At 41.9% G+C, this 13849-nt stretch overlaps 1 protein-coding gene across 9 annotated transcripts in view; it reads right to left on the bottom strand.

Annotated features, from left to right (window-relative positions):
* The window catches only part of TMOD3 (tropomodulin 3), a 117525-nt gene extending 107221 nt beyond the window's left edge, over positions 1-10304 (bottom strand). For 8 of the 9 annotated variants that reach the window (XR_010151672.1, XR_008539581.2, XR_010151673.1 and 5 more), the window contains exon 1: positions 10039-10249. The gene's annotated coding sequence lies outside the window, so the exon portion shown is untranslated. Of the gene's footprint in view, positions 1-10038 lie in introns of all 9 variants that reach the window. The other variant, XM_523077.8, reaches the window with a different exon arrangement.
* Positions 10305-13849: the final 3545 nt, after the last annotated feature.

Raw genomic sequence — 13849 nt, 5'->3', positions numbered from 1 at the left:
AACAAATTTCAAAAAGAAATGTTTAAAAAATATTTAATCTGCTATAAAATTAGAAAATTTCCAAATGATAACACAAATTTTAGTAATTCATTTTAAGTATTAAAAATATTGCTCACTAGAAAAATTAGCCAGGTGTGGTGGTGTACAAATTGTAGTCCCAGCTACTTGGGAGACTGAGGCAGGAGGATCGTTTGAGCTCAGGAGTTCAAGGCTGCAGTGAGCTATGATCACACCTGCACGCCAGCCTGGATGACAGCGAAAGCCTGTCTCGAAAAAAAAAAATTGCTCTGAATTGACTATTATACCTAAAAGTTAATCCTAATGGTCAAATGGCAAGTCATAGGAATAAATAGACACCAAATAAGAGAAGACTGAGTGTGGTGGCTCACCTCTGTAATCCCAGCAATTTGGGAGGCCAAGGCAGGAGGAGTGCTTGAGCCCAGGAGTTTGAGACTAGCCTGGGCAACATAAAGAGACCCCATCTCTATAAAAATTACAAAAAATTAGCCAGGCATGGTGGCACGTGCCTTTAGTTCCAGCTACTTGGGCAGCTAAGGTGGGAGGATTGCTTGAGCCTGGGAGGCGGAGGTTGCAGGGACCTATGATCACACCTGCACTCCAGCCTAGGCAACAGAGTGAGACCCAGTCTCAAACAAAATGAAAAAAAAAAAAAAAAAAAAGAGAGATACACCTATTTCTTAGCTGTCAATCTGCCAGATGCAGGGAACATACCAAAAAAGAGAAGGCATGCTCACTTCCTTCTGACATCAAAATAAGCATGTTTTGAGATGAACAACCCCAAACCTCCTTGTGTGGGGGGACCCACCCCTTATTCCAGTCCCTGTGAAATATACAGCCAAAGAAACAACATAACAAAGCCCCATCTTTCACAGCTGTTTGGTACAGGGGTCACCACTCTCAATCTAACCAGGACGGATCAAATTCAATTCTTCTCCAGAAATCTGGAAAGCTGGGAGACAAAACTCAAGTTGAGACATAAGGTATCACCAAGTCTGGAGGCACTACCATAACAAGCTAGTCACCTTGAAGCTGAAGCTAAGGGGAAAGCACAGAAGGTCAGTCTGCAGGGAAGAGAATGAAGCAGGGCTGGGGCTACAGGGAAGAAGGAAAGGAGGCACCTGCCTCAGGGTGTCTCAGTATTTAATAGGGTGCAAAAAAGCTCAGCAATCAAGATAAATTACACAGTAATGCATACTATTTTTTAAAAATTAAAATTAATGTCCTAAAATGGAGCAGAGGCACAGAAAGAAGCCAAAGAGAGCCCTACAAGCAGAGAGAGGACAGAGACTTTCAAAGTGTCTGCTCTGGGTTCCAGCGGTAGGTCATTTCACAGACCTCAGCGGCCTTACAATAGTAATGCAGTACAACTCCCAGCTCTGCCACCATACCATCTAGCAAGATAGCTTAAGTGGGTTTGTGTTCCCGGAGACCTAAACACCTTGACTAACATACTGTATTTGGGAAAATGAGACATGCACATAAAGTGCTTTTTGTTTTTTTCAAGAAAATATATAATTAACTGCCAAAAGAATGGTACTGGCTATTAGTGTACAGAAATTCAGAGATCACTGTGGGTGGTCAGGGAGGGACAGAATTAGCTAGACAGAGAGGGGTGGAGAAGTATATACTAAACAAAGAGATCAAAGCACAGGCTGAAAAAGGTTGGAGCTGGGAGGGAAGCCAGGGCAAGAAGAAGAAAAGTAAAGGGAAAGGAGCGATCTTCACACACCCTGTGTTACACAGAAGTAAGTACGCCTCCATGCTCTTCCGCCTGCAGCCCTTACATCACACGGTTCATTACACAGGAAATGTCCTTTTGCACTCTTTCTCATGTTCAAATCCTTTCACATCTTTCAGGGACCAGTTCAAGTAACATTTCTGCAGAGGCTCCCCTTGTGTGCTATACCAGATTCAGGCAGTGGGAGAAGAAAAAGAGGAAACAGTTTCTTCTGAGGTAGGAGGGAAGGCTAAGGGGCTTAAAGCAGTGCCAGCTATTCTCTGGTGGAGGGCACACTATATCACTTGGAATGCTGGCCAATGTCTAAGGAAAGCAGGAAGTGAGATGACTTGACAAGGAATAATAATGGGGGTTCAAGAAAAGTGGCAGAGGAAAGGCAAGCACAGAGGGTGTGCTGAGGACTAACAGAAGAGCCCACCTGCCCCGAAGGCCTTGCAGAGGTGAAATCCTACACATCTGCCTTGGTCCATTTCTGTGTAGGGTTCTGTAATTTTTCACCAAGAAACTGTAAATCTTAGGGACAACAGGAGAAAAACAAAAGTGGGGTGGTCATGACTTTGAAATCATCACATATTTATTGGTATTTCCAGTGAAATTAGACCCCCAACTCCTCAGCTGGTCTAGCACTCAAGTGGGCATATTAAAGAGGAAAAAAAAAAAAAAAGAATAGTTCCCTAAGAGTATTAACCTGGGTTAATTATAGCCCACCATGAATGAAAATAAATCTTGGGGGTTGTATCATATCTTGTCACGTTTGCCTCAGGGTAAGGGCTGCCTGAATATAAGCCAGACTCATATACATTTGAGGGGCTTCTTCTGAATATTCCTTAACTCCTCATCAAAGTTTTAACACCACACCCAGGGAATGAAAATATTTTGTTGGTTGTAATTTTCCACATGGATGGAAATCCCCTACTGTATAAGTATTACTAATAATATCCTGCTCAAAAGAATTGCTATGCTATGGTTAAGGAAATACAACAATCTTCTTACCTACAAGTCTATATATATATATATATATCACACCCAGCCCTCATTTTCTTCTAGTTTACCATGTTTTTATTCACTTTCTCACAGACACTTCAGGAACTGTGTTCACTTGTATGTACTTATCATGATGTTCATGCTTAGTTATGCCCAGATATGAAACTGTTTATTTGTAGGGGGTTATCATCACTGTATATGTTACCTTAGTTTGTAAGTTTGTCTTAGTGTGTTTGTGTTCCTTCCTTAGTGAGTGGGTGCAGGTGTTGAACATATATACCCGAGGCAGTGGATATCTTTATAGCTCAAAAAGGGTGCACATCTCAGGAGGAACCTTGACTGTATTTCAGTATTTTTCTTTTTTCTTTTTTTTTTTGAGACGGAGCATCACTCTGTCACCAGGCTGGAGTGCAGTGGCATGATCTCGGCTCACTGCAACCTCCACCTCCCAGGTTCAAGCGATTCTCCTGCCTCAGCCTCCCGGGTAGCTGGGACTACAGGTGTGTGCCAACATGCCTGGCTAATTTTTGTATTTTTAGTAGAGACGGGGTTTCACCATGTTGGCCAGGATGGTCTCAATCTCCTGACCTCGTGATCCACCCGCCTCAGCCTCCCAAGGTGCTGGGATTATAGGCGTGAAAACGAATTCTTAAGAGTAGTATAAGGGTGAAAGAAGCCAGGCACAAAATACGACATATTATATGATTCCATTTATATGAGATGTCCAGAATAGGCAAATCTTAAGAGAGAGTAGATTAGTGGTTGCCTAGGGCTGGGTAGGGGAGACCAGGGTGGAATTGGGAGGAATTAGGCAGTAACTGCTAATGGTAAGGGGTTTATTTCTGGTGTGATGAAAATGTTCTAAAATGGTGGTGATGGTTCTACAGTTCTGAATGTAGCAAAATCCACTGAACTGTACACTTTAAATGGGTGAATTGTATGGTGTGTGAATTATATCTCACTAAAGCTGTTATATATTAGAGAAAGGGGGAAGGAACGAATAAGGAAACCAAAGTTGTCCTGCATTTCCACAGAAAGGTAATCCTGTCTTTGAAAATCTTAGCTTTTTTCTGCTTCTATTTTAGTTAAGCTTTAGGATTCAAGACTCCTCACTGGTAAGTCCCCAGTTGTCTTTTCTCCATCTCTAATCTTTGTCTTTACTAACAAGGGTGATCTACCTAAGGGAGACAGCATTCACTAGTTACAACTCAATCTCTGAACAAAAAACAATATGCACACTATGATTACAATCATATAAAAATATGTATGAGAATGCATCAGGCCTGGAAAGAAATGAGGAAAAGTAAAAATAGCTACATAAGAATAATGAAGTTGGGGTGACATTCTTTTTAAAATAATGTTATCAACTTAGTGTATTATCAGCAAATAAACTTAGAAGAAAAAAATAACCAAACTGTCTCCCTAAAAATAGTTCCAAGGCAAATTCAGAAATTGCATCACAAAGGATTGGAATAGACAATGGAGTAGAAACATGAAAACTAAGGCTGGGTGTGGTGGCTCACGCCTATAATCCCAGCACTTTGGGATGCCAAGGTGAGCAGTTTGCTTGAGCTCAGGAGTTCAAGGACAGCCTGGGAAACGTGATGAAACTCCATCTCTACTAAACATACAAAAATTAGCCAGTTATGGTGGTGCATGCCTGTAGTCCCAGCTATTAATACTTGAGAGGCTGAGGCTGACGGACTGCTTGAGCCCAGGAGGTCGAGGCTGCAGTGAGCCAAGATCACACTACTGCACTCCAAACTGGGTGACAAATTGAGACCTTGTCTCAAAACAAAACAAAACAGAAAAAGATGGAAACTAAAACACATGGCTTATATATAATTGCATCTATTTAGATCAAGCCAATAAACAAGAAATATTAAGCTCCCTATAGCTTGCTATGTTGGAGTCCTAGGTGATCTTTCCTTGCTTACATCTCCTTCATTCTAAACATCTGCCTATTTTATAAGGAAGATGCAATTGCTTCTAAAATGAGGTTGTCTCCATTAACTCGACCCACAGAAAAGCCATTTAAAATTCAAATTCATATTTAACATTCTTCCATCAGGAAATACATGGTAACTAGCCCTGGATCAATCTCAGTCAAGTCCCAATCTGGAAGAGGAGCATAAACATTTAATTTTTAAGGTCGGGGTCCGTGCTTAAGAAACTGACAATATAAGCACAACTAAAATGCAAAGTAGCTCAGCTGACGCGCTAAGATGCCAAGTCAATCTAATGGAGAAAAACAAACAAAAAAGAGGTGTGTTCTGTTTTGTCTTGAGACAGGGTCTTACTCTGTCACTCAGGCTGGAGTGCAGTGGCATGATAACAGCTCACTGTAGCCTCCACCTCCCTCAGATGATCCTCCTGCCTCAGCCCCCCAGGTAGCTGGAATTATAGGTGCATGCCAGTACTTCCGGCTAATTTTTGTATTTTTAGTAGAAATGTGGTTTTGTCATGTTGCCCAGACTGGTCTCAAACTCCTGGGCTCAAATGATCTGCCTGCCTTGGTCTCCCAAAGCGCTGGGATTACAGGTGTGAGCCACTGTGCCTGGCCGAGAAAGGAAAGTTTTTCTTAAACCTATGTTGCTGGAACAACTAGATATCTATATAGGGGGAAAATGAACCCAAACTCCTATCTTATATCATAACACAATAATAACTACTTTGAGATCAATCACAGACTCAAATGAAAAACTTAGAAAAATAAAGTTTCTAGAAGAAAAAGCTTTCTTTGCAATCCTGGGCACTGGTAAAAATTTATTGGTCAGGACAAAAAACACTAGCCATAATACAAAAAATTGATAAAACAGACTTTATAAAAATTAAAAATTTCTGCTCATCACAATATCATTGAGAAAGTAGACAAGGGACAGACTGTATAAAAAAAAAACTGTCAACACATCTATCTCTATATGTGACAAAGAACTTGTACCTTGAATACAAGGTACCTTGAAAGAGCTCCTACAAACAATAAAAAGATGAATGACCCAATGAAAGACTAGGTAAGACTTGAACAAACAATTCACAAAAAAAGATACTGCATAGCCAATTAACATATGATAAAGCACTCAACATTCTTAATCATCAGAAAAATGTAAATTAAAACCATAATGAGGTACAACCATACATCCTGCAGTGTGACTAAAATTGAAAAGGCTGACAATACTAAACATTGGCAACACTAAAAATACAGAGCAAGTAGAACTCAGTATAAACCACTTTGGAGAACTGTTTGGCAGATTTTTAATAAAGTTAAACATACACATACCCTATGACTCAGTAACTCTGCTCCTAGGTATTTATCAAGAAACTTGTAAAAGTATGTTCATAACAATCTTATTCCAAATATCCATCAAGGAGAAAATATAAATTGGGGTATATTCGTACAATGGAATACTATTCAACAACTTAAAAGGACAAACCACTGATACTTGCCAACAACATAGATGAATCTTTCTTACATGAAAGAAGCCAAACACAAAAAAAGCACATGCTGTATGACTCCATTTATGTGAAGTCCAAGACCAGTCAAAAAATCTCTGTAGTGTCAGAAATCTATGGAGTCAGGAAGTGATTGCCTTTGGAGGAAGGTGGGTGAGGGAACTTTCTAGGGTGACTTAAAAAAAATGTTTTCTATATGATTTTGGTAGAAGTTACAGTGTATACAATTGTCAGAACTCCTTGAACTGGATATTATGTGCATTTTATTGAATGTTAATTATACATCAATAAAAATACAAAGTAGCAATGTGCTTCAAGATATAGACTAACAATTTTGTTTCAAATGAAATTCCTCAAGACTACACAAATGCATCTTCAGTTACACAGCATTTTCAATCATGTGCCATTCTGATTTATTCACACTTCTATTCTTTGATCATTGTAAATAAGCTAATGGATTACAGACACATATAGATGACAGAATGTATGTTCACATACATAATTTTTTATAAACATCAAATTAAATTTGATTGTTTACAATTTAAATAAGCACTTAATGGACCAGTTATAGGCCCAGTAGAATATTCTATTGTCTATACCTTTTTTCTCTCCATATATTTGTGATTTTAAAGGATCTGACATAAAACTGCATGTAAATCAAATGTCAGCAAGGACTATCAATGACCAAGGGATGATAGCGCTTTAGCCACACGGCCTAGAGAATAATGCCCTCCTCATCTATTCTAATCGAGAGAGCTCATGCATATTAAAGTTAAGAGCAACTGAAAAGTGTGAAGAGTAGTTTGCCAGCTACAACACAGCCTAAATATCAGTATACATCAGACTGACACCAGAAAACCTTACTAAAAGCCTTTTTTTCCTCTACTGTTTACTGGATCCTCCTCTTTATCTTTCTCCCTCCCTCTATCCAGGTATATTTTTATCCGCAAAGCCTCTCATCCTCCCTGTGATATTGCTCAGATATAACTGATTTTCTCTTTTGTTTTAGTTTTTGAGACAGGGTCTTGCTATGTTGCCCAGGCTGTCCTGGAACTTTTGGGCTCAAGTGGTACTCCTGCCTCAGTCTCCCAAGTGGCTGGTACTACAGAATCGTGCCACCACATCCGGTTCTAATTATGTTCATGTATCTGGCTCATCTCAGGTTCCAAATAAAATAAATTTACAGAATTCCACTATACTCTATGTAGATATGTCACATACATTCAAACAGCATAGACAGTATAGCCTGGGGAAAGAGATGACCAGTGAATGGAAAAAAATATTGACTTTAGTTGTTCCCCACTCCTGCAACTGGAAAATATCTCTCCTGAATATCTACCACGTTTTTATTCCCTACAGGTGGCTCTTACAAGTGCTGTGGACTATACGTAAGTATATCTGCCTAATCCCAAAGAGAATAAGGTCCTAGACAGGAACCATGTCATTCATATATATATATATATATATATATATATATATATATATAATGTATATATATTTTTTTCTTTTTTTAGAGAGACAGGGTCTTACTCTGTCACGCAGGCTGGAGTGCAGTGGCACAATCATTGTCTCTCACTGTAACCTCAAACTCCTGGGCTCAAGCAATCCTCCTGCCTCAGCCTCCTGAGTAGCTAGGACTACAGGCATCACCACTACACCTGGCTAATCTATTTTATTTTGTAGAGACAGGGTCTTGCTATGTTGCCCAGGCTGATTTCAAACACCTGGGTTCAAGCAATCCTCCTACCTTGGCCTCCCAAAGTGCTGGGATTACAGGTGTGAGCCACCAGGCCCGGCCCTGGCCTCATGTCTTATACATATTCACCAGGAGCCTGAAACATTGCTTTGTACAGAATACAGAATGGGGCAAGACACATACTTGAATTCATGAATTGCCAAATTAATGTGAATGAAAACAATTAAGGAAGGAAGAGGAGGAGAGAAAAAAAAAGCAAAGAGAAAAAAGAAAAACTAGCAAAGAGAAAGGAAAAGGAAAGAAGGAGAAAAACTTATGAAGACAATTGTTCTTGTTAGAGTTCATAGGACTACAGTATTTTAAAAAACTGAGAGTTGAAAAAGCCATCAATTATGTATCTAATATCAGTTATCAGTACCAGTATTTAAATTGCCATTAAAAACACCTGAAAATACCTCTAAAATTACCTCCCCACACTTGACATTCAAAGTATGGTCTCTGACAGCATCACCCATCAGACATACAGACTTTGGACTCTACTTCAAACCTAGAATATCCTGAATGAATTATGCTTGCTAAAGTGTTTGAAAAGACTGCCCTCCACCATTCAGGGCCTTTCTGTTGTACCAAACCTGTTTTGTTTCAATGGGCCAGTAATTAAGACACGAAAAATCTTTGAATGAGATTTGACCTGTACCTATTTAATTTCAGATGAAGTTATTAATTACAATGTAGGTTGGCATATTGGATATACCACAAAATTTAGGAATTAGTCATAAAAAATATGATTAAATAAAATTGAGCAGTAGGTCTACAGCATTCTCAAGAACTCATGTTTGCTCTTTCTCATGTCTATCATAGGACTTGGAATTCATATCGCCAGTGTTTCCTGAATGAGCAAAATAAATGAACTTTTAAAAACCAGAGATATTTAGGGGCAGAATAATCTTGGACGCCATCTGGTCCAACAACCTAATTTTAAAGATCAGCAAACTACAATTTCTGAGAGTTGCAAAAGCAAAGAAAGCTCAAAGAATTAAAATATATTGGGACATTTTAATTCGTTTTGTTCCTTTCGTAGGAATGTGTAAGAAAGGCGACTGTAACTATTATGATTGCTGACTCTTAAAGGTGAAAAGGTGCCTAGGAAGAAGAAACTAGCAAGAGTAAATGAGACTTGGCAGAGCTATTTTTCCAAGCCTAATATATTTTTGACGGGCCAATTAATCGATTTAATCTGCCAAAAAAATTAATCTGAAGGTTTCTCAGAAAAGGAGAGGAGACATGAGCTGCATGAAAATGTTACAAACCAAGGGAGGCTGCACATAACTAACTTAAATCTCCACAGGCTTATTTCCTGTTGAAGTATGGCCTCCTGGGGTAAGTTTTACTGCAGTGTTCATTGCCAGATGACTTTTGGTTTTAACAGAGGCCAAGGGCAAGTTGGAAATGCGATTCTTAACTAAACATTAAAACGAAAAAAAGAAACTGTGGCTGTTTCCCATTTCTGTTTGTAATCAGAATGCAGGCTTGCGGAGGAAACACACCATCCCCCGCAAGCAAAAATATAATGACACAGTCACGTCCTCAAAACAAACTAACACACAAACTTTCCAGCCGGATCCAGCTGTGCTGCCTGGGAGCTAGGAACTTAATTCTAAGAGCAGACAGATCAAACCGGTGAATGCAAGGGCAGCCACATTTCAATCACAAAAAGGGTGTGCCCTAAGTTTTGGCTCCCCAACTCCGCCGCCCCACTTTCAACAAGCCGAAGCCTTTGAAGGAGGCTCGGTGTGATCGTGTCCCGGCGACGCTGGGTGGGGTGCAGGGAGCCAGCTCGGCCGCGGCTCAGCGGGAGGGGAGGGGGCCGGTCCCGAACCCGGGAGCCCGGGCCGCGGGTGATTCACTGGGAACGCCGGGTTCGCGCGCCTAGACCGGCGGGCGACGCCCAGCGCGCCCCACGTCCCCCGCCGTTCGCGCAGAAGCAGCCCCCGCGCACCCCTGCTCCCCGAGACGGACCCGTCGGGAAGGAGCCTGGAGTCGGGCGGCCGGCGGGCAGCAACCTCTCCCTCCTCAGCCACCATGGCCGGTGCGACTCCCTACCCGCGCCCGCAGACGGACTTCCTGGAAAGCACCGGGCTGGGCTTACCTGACTGGCGCCCGCAGGGGCCGCCGACCTCTTCACAGACCCACGGAAACTGCCGGCCGCAAGCCGAGGCTCGGTTCCCAGCACCCGCCGGTCCGCCCGCGTCGGCCTCCCAAAGAGTTGCCAGACGCACCCGCCAGCAGCTCCCTCACTCGATCGCCCTGTAGGTGCGGTGGGTTCCTCCTTCGCCTCCGACGCGCGTGCGCACTCCCATGCCGCGGGGCATCCTGGGAGTTGTAGTTCTAGCAAGAAGGGCGAGGCTCAACGCTGACCCTGGTCTTTACAATGGGCAGAACGTAGGAAGGGGACTGCGAATACCAACCCTTATCCCAGTCTAAGACAATGTTCTCTACCCGTGGAAGTACCTACTATGGACTTCCCCGAAGCTGGAAATAGTATCTAGAGGCTCTTTGGTATAGATTTCCTTTTTACTTTGACCTTTTGTAAAGAAGCGCACACGGCAGGGCTTGCATTGTAGCCTTGGTTGTTAATGCGAGGACATGACATTGGGGCCTTTAAACTGGTCATGACAGAGTTATAGAAAAGTAAAGGAATAAAATCTAAAGCCCAAGAGAGGCATAAATCATGCGAATGTCACCTCCAGGGTGTGGTGACCTTAGTGGTTTTCTTAGGTATGCAACCGGGGATGATGTAGCTATTGCAGGGCAGTTTCTGCCCATCCTATCTTCCCTTTCCATCTTCAAGCTCTACACCAGGCGGTGGGGCTGGCTGCTGTAGTGGGAGAAAAAACAGAATAGGCTGCTCAAGGAGGGGATTGGGGCAGATGGGTAGTCTAGAGGGAAGAGGAAGAGTGTGGGAATCTCTCAGAGGACTGTTTGACAGTGGCCTATGTAATGGCTACCTTTTGTGCGAGGCTCTGAGGAGAGGGAACTGCGACATTTTTCCATTTATTCATTTAGTCACTTACTGGGAATTTTCCTGGCCTGCTCTTCAGGAGTAGACCATCCCCAGGAATAATGCTAAACTTTGACACACCTTTCAAAAATGCAGCCAAAGAAGTGGACTGACGTGCCTGCTTGAGGTACATTCCAGCTACACCCAGTGTGCGAGCCACTTCATGCTTTAAACCTCTCCTGGCATCTACTTCTTCCCCTCAGAGGAGGGAGCACCCTAGGTTAGATAAACATCCTGGAATTTCATGCAACTGGCACCCACTAATTTCAGCAATGGAGATCACTGATGGTTTAGGTTTTTAAGGGAAAAAAACCCTTCTTTTTTTTTTCCAAGACAGAGTCTTGTTCTGCCACCCAGGCTAAAGTGCAGTGGTGTGATCTCGGCTCACTGCAACCTCTGCCTCCCGGGTTTAAGTGATTCTCTTGTCTCAGCCTCCCAAGTAGCTGGGATTACAGGCATGCGCCACCACACCCAGCTAATTTTTGTAGTCCTAGTAGAGATGGGTTTTCACCATGTTGGCCATTCTGGTCTTGAACTCTTGACCTCATGATCTGCCCACCTTGGCCTCCCAAAGTGCTGGGATTACAGGCGTGAGCCACCGTGCTTGGCCAGGAAAAAACCCTTCTCAATTGCAAATACTTAGAGGACAGTCAACACTCAATCTTGTGGCCATTGCATTTTATTTTCTATACCATCTTTGGGTCAATCTCTTGGAGATAACAGCTTTCTGAGAGCAATTTCCTACAGAATTCAGGTTCATAAGAATGTTTATACTTATAATACATACCAACCACTGGGCCAGCACTTCATTTGTAATATCTCATCTAATCCTCAAAACTAATCTAGTCCTCAAAACTCTATAAAGAATAAACTGGTATCCTCTATTTCTATAGATAAGAAAATGAAGACTCAGAAAAGTTAAGTAATTTGTATAAGGTCCCAGAGCCAGTAATTGGAGATCCAGAGATGAGACACAGTTCTCTTGAGTCAAATTCTAATGTGATTTCCACTGCTGATCAGACTGATGTGTCTCCTAAATCTCATCAATTTTTTTTTTTGAGACAATCTCATTCTGTCACCCAGGCTGTAGTGAAGTGGTGCTATCATGGCTCGCTGCAGCCATGACCTCCTGGGCTCAAGCAATCCTCCAACCTCAGCCTCCTGAGTAGCCTGAGCAGCTGGGACTACAAACATATGCCACCACACCCAGCTAATTTTTTTTAATTTTAATTTTTTTTTTTTTTGTAGAGACAGGGTCTCCCTATGTTGCCCAGGCTGGTCTTGAACTCCTGGGCTCAAGGGACCCTCCCACTGTGGCCTCCCAAAGTACTGAAATTATAGACATGCAACACCATACCCAGCTGATATGGTTTATTTTAAGAAGGACTTTCCTCTGCAATATGGCTTCTTTTGCTTGGTCAGAGAGACTTTTTAATTCAGTGTCTGACTGACTTAATCTATTACACTTTTCCTCTCTCACCTTCCAATATGGGCTGTTAGGCAAATATTAAATATATTTTCGCTATTCATTTCAAATTTTTCCTAACGAATGTATACATCTTATTTTAGTTCCTTTTTCTAAAATAATGCAATTTGATGGTGGATTTTTTCCTTTCTTCAGGCATACATTATCATATTTTTATCACAAAGCTTATAAACATGAATCTCTTAAATCCGTGTACATTAAATACCACATATGGGGCCAGAGATGTTAAGAGTAATACCTTAGTATTGGATAGCACTGAAGAGGTAGAACCTTCCTCACTTCTTCCACTCCTTTGCTATAACACATTCTCTATATTAGCAGCCAGAATGACTTTTTTTTTTTGAGACGGAGTCTCTGTCTGTCGCCCAGGCTGGAGTGCAGTGGTGATCTCTGCTCACTGCAACCTCTGCCTCCGGGGTTCAAGCAATTCTGCCTGCCTCAGCCTCCCTAGTAGCTGAGATTACAGGCCCCCCACCCCACCACACCCGGCTAATTTTTGTATTTTTTTTAGTAGAGACGGGGTTTCGCCATGTTGGCTAGGCTGGTCTTGAACTCCTGACCTCAGGTGATCTGCCCACTTTGGTCTCCCAAAGTGCTGGGATTACACGCGTGAGCTACCACTCCCAGCCCAGAATGATCTTCTAAAAACAAATCAGATCATATCACCATCTTGCTCCAAACCGTTCATGGCTTCCATCACATTTAGAATAAAATCCATAATTAACACCTCTACAAATCTGTATATGATTGTTTTGTTTCCTACCACATATTCTCTCTGATACTGCTCTAGTCATACTGGCCTCCCTGAGGTTTCTTAATCCTGCCAAGTTTCTCCCCATCTCAGAGTCTTTATGCTATGCAGGAGAATGATTTTCCTCCCAGATGCTTCTAGCTCATGCCCTCATTTTAATGAAGGTTCTGCTCAAATGTTACCTCTGAAAGTCTTCCTCTTATCACCTTACCCTGCCATTCTCTCCTTTCTTTACTTGTCGTCATAGCACTTTTACCACATAGCTTCATATTGTATGTTTCCTTAGTGGAAGCTCAACAAGCTTTGCTTTGTTTACTCCTCCATCCCTAGCATCTACAATACTGCCTGCACACAGAAAGTATTCAATAAATATTTGTAAATAAATGAATGTTGGGTTCTTCCCTCTCTCTCCTACTCTCCTCTTGGGACACAGACCCAGAAGGTTCACCTGTAAATGCCAGCCAGTGACCTGATTCGGATGTAAACACCAGCTGCAAGAGGGTTGACTACACAGGAGAATAAGATCCTGTGAAAGTCCTGAAATAGAGACAGAGCTCTCTTTTAAAAAGGCTATAATTTAGGGTTGCTACTATTCCCTTAGAGTTGGAAACATAATTCTTGGAGGAAAACAAACAGGAAAAACATGGAAATTATATTTACAT

This window comes from Pan troglodytes, chromosome 16, assembly GCF_028858775.2.
Source record: "Pan troglodytes isolate AG18354 chromosome 16, NHGRI_mPanTro3-v2.0_pri, whole genome shotgun sequence".
Lineage (NCBI taxonomy): Eukaryota > Metazoa > Chordata > Mammalia > Primates > Hominidae > Pan > Pan troglodytes.
This window is presented reverse-complemented; position numbering and strand designations above follow the sequence as displayed.